General features: G+C 41.3%; 1 protein-coding gene across 2 annotated transcripts in view; it reads right to left on the bottom strand.

The window, feature by feature from the left end:
- LOC133414088 (protein FAM222A) overlaps positions 1-12,757 on the bottom strand; it is a 27,758-nt gene extending 15,001 nt beyond the window's left edge. For both annotated transcript variants that reach the window (XM_061699221.1, XM_061699223.1), the window contains exon 1: positions 12,503-12,757. The gene's annotated coding sequence lies outside the window, so the exon portion shown is untranslated. The remainder of the gene's footprint in view (positions 1-12,502) is intronic.

Raw genomic sequence — 12,757 nt, 5'->3', positions numbered from 1 at the left:
TTGGTTCAAATTTGGTGGTAATCAGAGAAAATCTCAAGTTAAAGTCAGTCTTTGAAGGACCCCGAGAATTGACCACTATTTGCTTTGAACAAAAAATGGCAGACTTCTCGTGTCTTTTCAGGCACGGATTCTTGAGTGGTTCTACTCATGATAAACATCCATCCATCCATCCATCCATCCATTTTCAACACCGCTTATCCTGGTTAGGGTCGCGGGACGCTGGAGCCTATCCCAGCTGACTTTGGGCGAAAGGCGAACTACACCCTGAACTGGTCGCCAGTCAGTCGCAGGGCACATATAGACACGGACAACCATTCGCACTCACATTCACACCGTCACTGAGTGGGAACTGAACCCACGCTGCCTGCACCAAAGTCAGACGAGTGTACCGCTACACCATCAGTGACTCTCATGATAAACATGCCTACCAAATTTGATCTTGGTATCTTTGGGGGGTGAATTTTGAAAGAACTGTGCTTTGGTCATCCATCTTCGCTGCCATGCTGGCTCAGATGCAGTAACGATGTAATATAATTAAATAGAAGTGTAAATAATAAACAGTTTTGCCACTTTCAGTGGACATTGTACTGCTATTCAATTCAGTGGACATTGTACTGCTACTCCTTCTGATGTATACGCCTTGGCCACCTGGGGGCAGTATAATACAGCGACACACGATGAAGAGTTTCACAACTGTCTCAATACATGGTCGTCATATTAGTCGTTTTCCGTAAAGAATAAAGAATATATGGCTGTGAGTATTTCTATACTGTCTGCCTACATGCGTAGGTCCACCATTGGTGTTTAAATATCCATTGCGTAAAAAGCTTAGATCGTATCTCGAAAAAATTAGTAAGCTGTGTAGCTCGTATCTTAAGGCCCCACTGTTTATACAATCACTGTACTTCTATGAACTCTGGTTGTTTTAGTCAGGAAAATGCTACAATCGTTCCTCGAACTCGATTTAAGTTTGTGTATATAAAGATAATAATAATAACAAGAAGAAGACTTTATTCATGTAGGCTATGAATTAATGTGATGATATGAGGAGTCATTTCTTTGTTGTTTTGGATTAACTAAGTAGTTAGTAAATTAGCTAGCTAGCTACGTAGCTATGTAGCAAGTGCAGCTTGTAGCTGCAGCGGACTTGGAGCAAGTTAACGCAACTAGCATCCCCCCATCTTAAATTTCGGTCGACAGCAGAGGGCGATGTGGCCCAACATGGCGGCGCCCTGAGTTGGATGAAAACTGATGAATAAATGTTTCATTCTCATGCCACACACGCAATATTAATCAGAATACCATGTTTACACTAGCGGTGGCACATACAACATATTCTTGCAAATAAAAGAAAAGCTTTCGTTCCTCTTTACGATCTCTTCCTCGGGGTAGTAAGACAAAATCTGAATGTGGTTGCCGCCTTCCCCCCCATGCTGACAAACTCAATTTCAAGTTGTCACCTTTAACGTCTAAAGGAACCAAAGACGCCATGTTGATATGCCAAAACAAGCGGTCCATTAGGGAGGTGCTGGGAAAGGGGAAGAGAACAAAGCTGAGAAATGGTATCTCCAGGGAATTCCCTTTTACTGGCAGACAGTGAGACGTGAACGAGAACATGTTTCATTACAGCCATAATTTGAAGCTGGGGGGGGGGGAGAACGGGGAGGGCACTGTAATTGAGCCACGAACATACACGGCGTCAAACAGTGAAAGCAATGCCATCTAAATTTAAACGAGTGTTAATGAATAAGTATTTGCTAACCATTAACAACTTTAGAGCATCGCGCATGACGTGATAGCGTGCGGAATATTGCTACGAGCGCTGCACGCAACACCAGCAATGATAGCGCTGCATGCTAAAGCTAACTTGCCGAACTAACTCGGAAAGCAACAAAAGGCTGTAACCTCGAAACTATGTATGTAGGAACCGCCATTAACTGAGTGAGGTAAAGTGCCAGATTTACCGTTAAGCACGGGTGGCAAAAGTACTCACGCTGTACTTAAGTACAAAAGTACAGACTATGAAATTACATAAGTGAAAGTAAAAATGAATTTTTACTGTCAGTTATATACAATACACATTTTGATGAGTTGGCACAACGGTAAAATACTTGCCCTAGTTTTTCCCTTGCGTCGTGCTCGTACTGAGAAGAAGAAGGAAACAACAAAATCACATTACATGTCGCTCGTGCTAGCTAGCGTTGGCTCGACTATTATCATAAAAACGTGTTCCCAGAGCTTGGCTGACATTGTGAACAAACAATAAAAAAAATGCTATTTAGCTAAAGATGACCAGATACCTGATAAATAAGCCACAGAGCGCCGGCGTGGGCGAGTTCCATTTTCGTCATTTGGTCAAAATTGAAGGGTTTAGTTCCAATTTTGACATAGGGGGCATTCTTATATTGCATTCAGCACTTTTCCGTGATTCATCAGTGCAACACTGATCCAACTCCCATTTCCACTCTTGCAAAAAAACATCACTGGAAGTGAAGCTCAGAGACTGATAGACCACTCGGAAAGTCAATCGTGCTTTAGCCAGTGAATCTGCATGTTAGTATAAGTGAATGTTATCATACTGTATCATCTATCTTTCATTAAATATTGATAATTTGGATGCAGACCACTTGTGCACTAAATAAAACTGCAATTTCTGTAAAAACAAGTATCCGGAAGATGTAATAAATTGCCAGATAAATCAAGATCAAGCTATAACTTCCCAGATTTTTATTGCAGCCATGAAATCACTCTCATGCAAAATGACAAAAAATGGAGTTAGTCCACTCTAGCTCTCAATAGTTCAAATCTACTTAAGCACAGTATCGAAGTATTGGTACATTGGGACTTCCCACCGCAGCTGCTAAGGCACCGATGCAGCCATTTTGCGTGCTCTGCGCGTAACAGAGGCTTGTTTAGCTGCTCTGACATCCTCCCTGATAGGGTCAATAGGCGTTCTTCCTGTTACAATAACATTACGGTCAGGGCTTCCAAGTGCGTCCTCTTCAATCAGCAGATAATCTGCGCTGGGTACATACAGAGCAGATGTCTGGCGTCTCCATGCTTCCCCGCAAAGCCCCCCCGAACCCTCGCCTACGCGCCACATATGCGAGGTCTCCCGAGTTCAGTATAATTTACCTCGCCGAGTTCAGCATATTATACCTTTTATTGAATTAGAATTTTGAACTTTTATGTGGAATACATTTTGATTGAATGATTTAAGTACAGGTGTATTGTTTTCCTATATTTTAATCTTAATGTTCTAACTGTGTGTAATGTTACAACAATTTGGCCTACAGAAATGTATGCATTTAAAATTGTAAATATAACCATTATAATTTGATAACCCCAGCACAGGGCGAATAATTATCCATCCATTTTCTTTACCGCGTCTCCTCACTAGGGTCGCGGGCTGCCAGAGCGTATCCCAGCTATCTTCGGGCGGGAGGCGGGGTTCACCCTGAACCGGTCGCCAGCCAATCGTAGGGCACATAGAAACAAACAACCAGTCGCACTCACATTCACACCTACGGGCAATTTAGAATCTTCAATCAACCTAGGCTGCATGTTTTTGGGATGTGGGAGGAAACCGGAGTACCCGGAGAAAACCCACCCAGCCACGGGGAGAACATGCAAACCCCACGCAGGCGGGGCCGGGATTTGAACCCCGGTACCCAGAACTGTGAGGCAGATGTGCTAACCAGTCGGCTCCCCATGCCTGTGATATATTTTTACCCAAAAAAAATTTGGAGCAATTTATGGCAGGATATTTTTGAGGAAAAATAAAAATGTCATTTCTGAGGAAAAAGTATGTTGTATATTTCTGCATTGGAAAAAGTAAAACATTTTCGTAGACCCCCCCCCAAAAAAAAAGGCTTCTTACAAGAATTAGGATGTGTACGAGAAGGCCACAAAATCACTTTTTTTTTAATATCAAAAAAGTAATCCATTCATCCATTTTCCCTACTGCTTTTCTTTCTTAGTTTTACAAGGGCAGGAAGATAGGGTAGATTAACCCTTACTAGAGTTAATTTTACAAAAATAAAGTTGTATTTTTACAAGAAAAAAAAAACTATCTTACAAGAATAGTCAAATATTTTTTAAAGAAAAAGTTGTGTGTATATATATATATATATATATATTAAACATTGTAAACCTATCCTCCACCACATATCCGAGGTCTCCCGAGTTCAGCGTAAGTCTTTCTTTCTTCTGTCACGCATAAGGAGGAAAAGCCCCAGAAAGTTTAAGGTGAACAGGCGACTAATCTTCATCCGTCTCCAGTGACATCCGTTGAGGGGATAAGCGGCACAATGAGGCCTGGAGAAGGCTCATCGGGGGCGATAAAGACCGTGCGCTTTGCCGTCCATCTGCTGTCCCCTACGGTGTTCCGATAAGGACGCTTTGGCAGTCATTTGGATTTTTTTCCCCCTTCTATCTTTTCCCCTCACGGATTATGAGATGGCACTTTGTGGGACGATAACAAGGTCAGGAGGCGAGCAGTAAGGGGGCGCTTTTAATAGCGGTGGTATTAAGCATTAAATGTTAACTATAATTTGATGACAAAAAAATATGCCCGGCGGCTATTAATGTGCCGTCAAGCTGGCAGTCAGAAAGCTGCTGACATTCTAATTGCTTTTCGCTGAGATAACCAAAATAGCACTCGAGGGAGGACCGCCGCCAAAGTTGGCACCTTCCGCAATCCGCAGCGTGTACCCTGGCAAGAACGAGGCAGTGGATGGCAACGAACGGCCTTGATTGTGAAGCCGCACACAATGGCCCTTCTAACAGCCGTTCTGGTGCAAACAGAAAATCTTGTCATTAAACAATACAAGTCAACACAAACAACAAACCTTATTCAACAGCACACATTTCAACGTGTGGTACACGGCGGATGATGTCAAATGAAGGAGCTGGACCATTTTTTGTTCGGCGGTCGACTTTCTGGAAATTGGTGTCCAAGGCAAATGGCCAAAATAGCAAATGAATTCCTCGAACAGAATGATTCTCAAAGTGTGGTTCACAGGCTCCCTCTTGTGGTATGTGAAGAATCACTGGCCAAGTACAGTTCAGTTGTATTTAACTTTTTAGTATAATAGATTTGCACTTAAGAATTGTTCTTAAAACTGGTGTTTAGGTAATAAAAGTTTTACGTGCTACGTGTTATGAAGCTTGTACCTTGACGTACGAGTGACCCGACTTGGAGGTTTTTGGAGTTTCAAGCACGCCGCTCGGCCGATGTTTTGCTTTGGCTTGCGTTCAAAAATGTGAGAGACGAGCGCTTGATGGCGGCAGTGAACGCAACTCACTTCACAGCAAGGAGCAGTTCGGCACACGTCGAACAATTCTTCCAAAAAGAGGTTTCAAGCTGTTTCATGCCATTCCCACTTCAACTAAAAACTAAAACAAAGAGAATTACATGTTGTGTATTAAAACAACCACAGCACTTTGAATGTCTGCCAACGTAATGCTAACGAACAATGCAAAATGCCACAGAAGGGCTAACAAATAGCATCGATGTGACTGCGTTATAATACTTTAAACAACAGATATTTGAACACAAACGGTGGAGCCACACATGTAGACAGACAATATTCAGAGGTATATAATTCTCTATCGTGAAAAACCTCTAATATTACTCCAGCTTCCTGAGGAGTTGTGATCATCTTCTCCATCTCCATGTATCTGTATGTCTGTATTATACTGTCCTCAGGTGGCCAAGGCACACATGCCAGGAGCCGCATGATTGCAATGAAATGATGCACAAACTGGTTCATTTAATTTTGGTGTATTACTATATGTTTTATCCCTAACCCTATGTACATTACAAACCTTTTGGGGGGCGAGGCTGGAAAACATTCATTTCAGTGAGGGGCCTGGAATGTATCCCCCATGATAAACAGGGGTTCACAGTATCCCGCTTTGCTAACTAGCAAAGCAACAGCTCCAGCGGTACGATAACTGAGAAAATGTAGTAGCACTGTAGCATTTCATGCATCGTCATCCGTCAAAGTCGGGGGAGGTCAAAAGAGCTCTGGTAAATTATGCAGGAAGCAGTGCACCTGTCTGACCACGCAGGGTCACCTGTGGCCGCCAGTGACCCTGCAGAGGTCACCGCGAATATGGCGGCTAAATTGTTAATCTGTGATGTGCGCCACGCTCACTCCGGAAATTCGATTAACGATTACATGAGATGAGATGAGTCTTTTCACTGTCTGGCCGGATTAGCATATGAGTGCTATGTTCATGTTCTCCTGCAAAAAAAAACAAGGCAGACACCAAAATAGCTTAATTGTAATGGATGTAAACAATTAAAACGGTTAATGAATACAAGCTTTTTATTTTGTAGTGAATTGCATATTCGTGACTATCTTTTATCCATTTTCATCAAGTATAAAAATAAGTTAACCACTGTTAATAGTAACAGGGATAAAACACGTCCACATCCATTTTCTATAGCACAAGTACTCATTAGGGTTGCAGGTAAACTGGTCTCTATCCCAGCTGACTTTTGGCGAGAGAAGCGGGATACACCGTGAACTGGTCGGCAGCTAGTCGCCATTGGTTCACACCAATGGGCCTCGAGTAATTGGCCTATATGAATAGTTAAAGCCATAAATATACCACAAACTATCTTCCCCAATTACTTGAATATCATTTCAAACTCATATTGTAATATTATATATAATACAAGGCGGGAATTTTTTTTTATAAATAAATAAAAATCTAATTTAGGTGGAAGTAAACGATTAACAATGAGGGATGGTGGCACAATTGATGAATAACAAGCTTCTTATTGCGTAATGAATCGCTTCTTATGTATGGAAGTGCTGCAGGGTGCAGTCTTAATAATGGGAGGCAGCAGACAAGTAGTTTGACACACACTGACTGAAATAGACGGCAGTGCAGCTGCTGGATTCAACCCCCTCACACTCACACACTCACACACACACACACACACACACACACTCCTCATACATTTTTAATAGAATCTATTACTTCTGGATTAGCCGATAAAAGCCGGCCTGCTTAAATTCTATAATAGTTTGCATAATTGCTATCAGCGCGCCCTAGAAGAGCAGCAGATTTCTTTCTTTTCCTTTTCTGTGGAAGATATTTTTAAGGGACATTAAGGTTCACAGTGTGGAGAATCAAACAACCTGCTCTCAAGGCCCCCCAAGGTTGATCATTTCCCATCCAATGTATGTAAATAGCACGCGTTGGCCAACACGAGGACAGATGTCCGGAGCATTCGGTGCCATGTAAATCACGCTGAGCCCGAGCTCAAAAACACTTCCTTTTTTTTTTTTCTCCCCCCCCCCCCCCCCCCCCCAAGCTGCCACAAAAGCCAAAGTGAAAACACAATAAGAGGACGTGTTTTTACATGATGTGCCGCAATGGATCCTTTTTGGGAACTTGTCCACATTGTGACTCTGTCGCCAATATATGCAAATGAATCATTGCACAATGCAGTGAAATGGGACACTAAAGAAATCCAGCAGTGTAGTATTCACACCAAAACTTTTTTGTGCTCTTTCTGAAACGTCCTCTCTAATTTGAAAACCAGCGCAGTAGTGATCGTTAAAGTGATACAGTACATCTCGACAAAGGGACAAGCTTTGCATGTCGGGGAGGAGCCAAGTTTAGCCTGGGTTTTTAGCGGAAGTGCGTCTTTGCCGCATGTACATTTACACATACACTTTGAAGCGCGAGATGCTAACTAGTAGAATTTTAGAATGCCACTAGAAGTACGAGTAGAAAGCAGATTTAAATTACTGCACTGTATTTCCTCACTAGTAGCATGTACAGCAGTTAAAGGTTAAAGCATTTGCAAGTCATTGTATTCTGTTTTTAATTTACTTTTTACACAATTGATGGATTGAATTGGGTTTGTGCATACAATAATGTTGGATTTATCTTGCCCAACATTATCAAAAATAATTGAATAACTGAATTGTACATGGAAAAAGACAGATTTTTTTTTTTTTTTATTGGATTGGGCACTTGGACCTGCAGTGAAAAAGCCCTTTGTCTGAGCTTCCTATTTTTTTTTTTTTTTTTTTTTACTTCTACCAGTAAATAAAAGTTGTAGTTGAACAACGTACTGTTTACTTTTCTTTCGACCAGATATCGAGGGGATTTGTCTGGCATTTTATTAATAGTTGAACAACAGTTACACTCTTGGAACATAACATTCTATTTTTTTTTGGGGGGGGGGGGGGGGATTGGAAATGTGATGAATAGATGCCGTGTGCAAATGTAATTATCACCCTCCCCCCCCCCTCAAAAATGGAGCGATTAAGTGCTATTTCTTTTTCCCAAAATCCAAGGTAAAAGCGCGCACAGCAAGGGGTCTTATCTTATCCTCATCCCGGTGTGCTCGCTGTCGAAGGACGATGGCTACGCTGTCCAACCTTTGCAAAAAGCCTTGACTTCAAAACACTAACAGATGGTGAAAATGTTTAACAGACAGATAAGATCTCCACATTTGATTGTACGCTTCAAACCGCAGAGGGAGAAGGTAAAAAAAAAAAAAATAAAAAAAAAATAATGAGTTCAAAACAAAAAGGTAAAGCCATTAATTCCACTTTATTGCTCAGGACGATTTTCTGTTGTTGTGGCTTCTGTAGTTCACTGCCGAGCTACACTGCTTACACTAACAACATAGCTGTGAACAGAGGGAAAGGTGGTTTACAAACGCAATGTCAGTTTTGCCAACTTTGCGTCTTTTCCGACCGTAGTTTCGGCACATTTAGCTGACACGCCCACAGTGTTTGAAAATGGGGACGACAGCTTGATTTTTCGCGATTTTGTAGCCTCGTTTTATGTATATTGCGACTTGAGTTCACCGCCACCATACAGCGCTTGCATCTCGAGTTTGCGCTCGCAGTTAAAATGCAAATAATTTACCGGATAGCAGTTCATATCTCAAAAAAGGCGCAAGTCGGGTCACTTATATCTCAAGGCATCGCTGTATGTATTTCTTTTATTTCTATGGAAGTTGATGCAAGTTAATGCTGGGGGAGGGAAAAAAAAAAAAAAATCAAAGCTTCTGTGGTATCAGGAGAGATAAAGCAAATCTCAAGAAGCAACATTTGTTTTGAATAATGTCACTGTCATTTGTTATTTCTAAAAAGCGAATGTGTGAAAAAAAAAGTCGATCAAAATTGTATTGTGGTGGGAAAAAAAACTAATTTAATTTAAGGCCATATCACCCAGCGCTGACAACAAATAATAACAAATGTGCCTTCGTCTGTCCTCGGGCTGCTTCCAGTTTACTGCTTCTCTGTGAAAGGTCAACGATTCCTTCAAATCATTAAAATCCGAGCAGCCCGTGTATGTAATGCTCCCTGTGGGCGATAACCTTATGATAACCTCGTGGAACGTTCCGGAGGGGGGTGCGGGGGAATTGGGTCACTGACCCACCCCGCAAATCGGGCACGCGGGGGCGGGGGATCTTGAGCGACTGGCGAATAGTGATGCCTTCACTTGTAATTTGACAGCATGGATTATTAATTTGAAGTAATGGCGGGGGCAGCGGCATGCAAGACAAAACAAAGATTAGCCCGACTCTAAATAAGCCTGGCAGTCTCGCTCCCCCCACTCCCCGGGTGACCCGCGGGGGCCTCCCCTGCTCCTTAACCTCCCACCCTTAACCCCTGTTTCCCTGCCCCTGGAAAGAAAAGACTAATTAGGCACATTTCAAAAGATGGCAGCCGGCATCTAATTGCACATGGCAGCTAAAAGGTGATCACACAGGGGCGGACATTGCTAAGCAACATAACCACGGGCATTCGCCATCGTTATCCAATGGAAATATGAAGCGGTCTATTCTACGGGAGGCCGCTTCATTCACAGTACAGTATTCACAATACTTATTTACAGTGGACCCGGCATACTCGCAGTTTGGCAACTGCGGATTCACGTATTTGCATCACCCCCCCCCCCCCCCCTTTTTCAATTTGTTTTATATTCAGAGTTTTCATTCCTAAAAACTGGTGCTTTAAGAGTTAAGTTTAATTTGTTCCGTGACCATGCTTGTATCTTAAGTTATCTTTCCCCATTGAGATGAATGGAAATCCAATTAATCCGTTCCAGCCTCCCAAAAAAAAAAAAAAAAAAATTCATATTTTTAAATGTTTTGCACTCAACAGCATTGTACTGTATAAAACCGCATTAATAACATTTGCTCTTTACATGAACAGCAAACACAACAAGGCAATTCCAAGAGAGTCTTTGCACAGCCTAAGTAGACAAATGTCAACCCAATAGAAACCCTGAAGTGCTTCTGTAGAAATGACAATCTGAAAGCTTTGATGGCAACTTCAACATAGTTGTTATTCGCATCCTGCACATTTGTCCCTTTAGGTGGCAAAACAGCCCTGTAATCCCACTAAATTGCAGTTTTCCTCTTTGCCGTGCGACACCCCACCATTGCCGGCCATAAACAGGATAGGATTTCACACCTGGCCAGTAATCATCTTTTAAAAAAACAAAAACAAAAAAAAAGTCCCCTCTTTCGCTGTGCGCCTCCAGGCCAACCTTCCACCCTGCTGCAGCAGGCGAGGTGCGAGCACGCCACCTCCGGCCTGCACACAATGGACGCGGAAAGGCGCTTTGAGGGGAAGGGGGGGCGGGGGCCCGGTGCTGAATGGGGCCGTGATAAAAACACTTCAAAGTGCTTCCCGGATCCACGGAGATGCTGCTGACACATGAGGCGCCTTTCAATGGGGGCACAAAGGCAGCATCCATCGCACACACATGCACGGCATGGACTAGTGGTGCTGACAGGCAAAACCAGCCAGGGGTGGGCAAACTTTAAAGCTACAGGTCCACATTTGGATTACTAAACAGATGGTCCAGGTCAGAATAGATGAGGTTTCAAAAAAGACAAAAAACAAGTTAAAATCTGTATGTAAAAACAAATGTAATGAGTTTAACAAAAACGGAACGATTCATTAACTCTTTTTTTTTTATATCATGATTGTAATTTGAATTAACAAACTGTTTGATAAAATACATAGAACCAGTTTAAACGTGCAGTAAACCTCGAGTTACCAATGCAATTAATCCGTTCCAGCTGCAGAACGACGCCTATTTACCTTATTGTGATCGTTGTGTGGCTAAAAATAAATACTGCACAATATAATCATAGGTGAAAACACAATTTATGATGACGGAATAACAAATTGTGCAGCGTCTTCGCCTTTTCGGGTACAGTAATGTTTACTTTCACTGTGGTTTACTGCTAGCCCTAAATGGTCACCACTTCTCAAAATGCAGCGCGGCTTTTATATTGCATTGTGGGATGTGGCGACCATTTTAAGCACAAAACAAAACAAAGATATTTGAAACACGGAGCCAATGATATTCATGCGGGGCCAGAAAAAGCACAACGTTCCATGGCCTTCCATGGCCATGCCAAGACTGTTCATAAAGCGAAAATAGTGTGCAACCTGAGTTAATTTCTCTTTTAAATTTTTTTTTCCTAAACCAAATCGTTCGTAAACAGAGGTTCCACTATATATGTATTTTATTTTACAAAGATTTTGTACTTTATTAGATATAACAAATACATGTACTTAGTAAAATATTAAATGCTAAAGTTAAGTACTTGTTTTATTATTGCAATGTATTAACCAATTAATGCAAATGAAAAACAAAAACATGAAATGTACAGTATATGTAAAATGGTTTATTTTTATTTGATCATATATAATAAATCAATTAACTACATATTTAATCAAATAAATAGAAAAATGTGAAATGCATAGGTACAATGTTTTATTTTACTAATATGCTTTATTTAATTATTTGGAACAAAGCAATTGACCATTTTAGTAAAATAATTTTAGTAAAATAAAAAAAATAAAAATAAATCCACACAAATATGTCAAATTATTTAGTTAGCAAATATTTATTTTATTTACAATAAATCAATTATAAAATTTAAATACAAATGTCTTTGGAATGTAAAGATTTAAAAAATCTTTACATTATTACACTAAATCAATTATCCAATTATTTATTGAGATAAATAAATAAATCTTAACTTACCAATTATTCAATACAACAAAAAAATAATATGTATAAAATACTTCATTTTACCAACATTTCACCATTTCCAATAAGTCACTCAACCAATTATTTAATGATGTAAATGATGGTAAAGGAATAAATACAACTTAATGAACCATTTTGAGGCTAAATGAATCCACCAAATATTACCGGACTCTTGATCATGTAAACACTTGCCGGGCCCGATTTCAAGAATAGAGTGGACCACGTATGGACTCCTGCGCCATACGTTGCCCACCCCCTAACACCCATTTAGAGACTGTAGATACAAATCGACGCTTGCCATATTACAATGAAATATGCCGAGTTTCTAATTTACGATCATTAAATCAGATGGCTGTCATAAATAAGCATGAGACATAGCCAGGCTTTTATCGAGTGTATTGTAGTATGGACATGTGTAGTGTCCATGAAAGGGGTTTCTTACAGTTTTCTCTTCTCATGCGGCTTGTTTATCTTCTCCGCGACTGGCTGAGGAGAAGTCCCAGTGTATTCCTTCCCGTAGATGCCATTTAACTCCTCGACATATTATTCATTTTTCTTCCCCCCCCCCCCCCCCCCCCCCCCCCTCCTGGCCCCTGTTTTTTGTCTTTTTTTGCAGCTGCGAAGCTCCGACGAGGAAGCGGCGGTGTTGTGGCGGCTCCCCCCACCGCCCCCCACCACCACGCTCGGTGAGACGTCG

The sequence above is a fragment of the Phycodurus eques genome, chromosome 15, assembly GCF_024500275.1.
Source record: "Phycodurus eques isolate BA_2022a chromosome 15, UOR_Pequ_1.1, whole genome shotgun sequence".
Lineage (NCBI taxonomy): Eukaryota > Metazoa > Chordata > Actinopteri > Syngnathiformes > Syngnathidae > Phycodurus > Phycodurus eques.
Note: the sequence above shows the minus strand (reverse complement) of the source record. Positions and strands in the feature narration are given on the sequence as shown.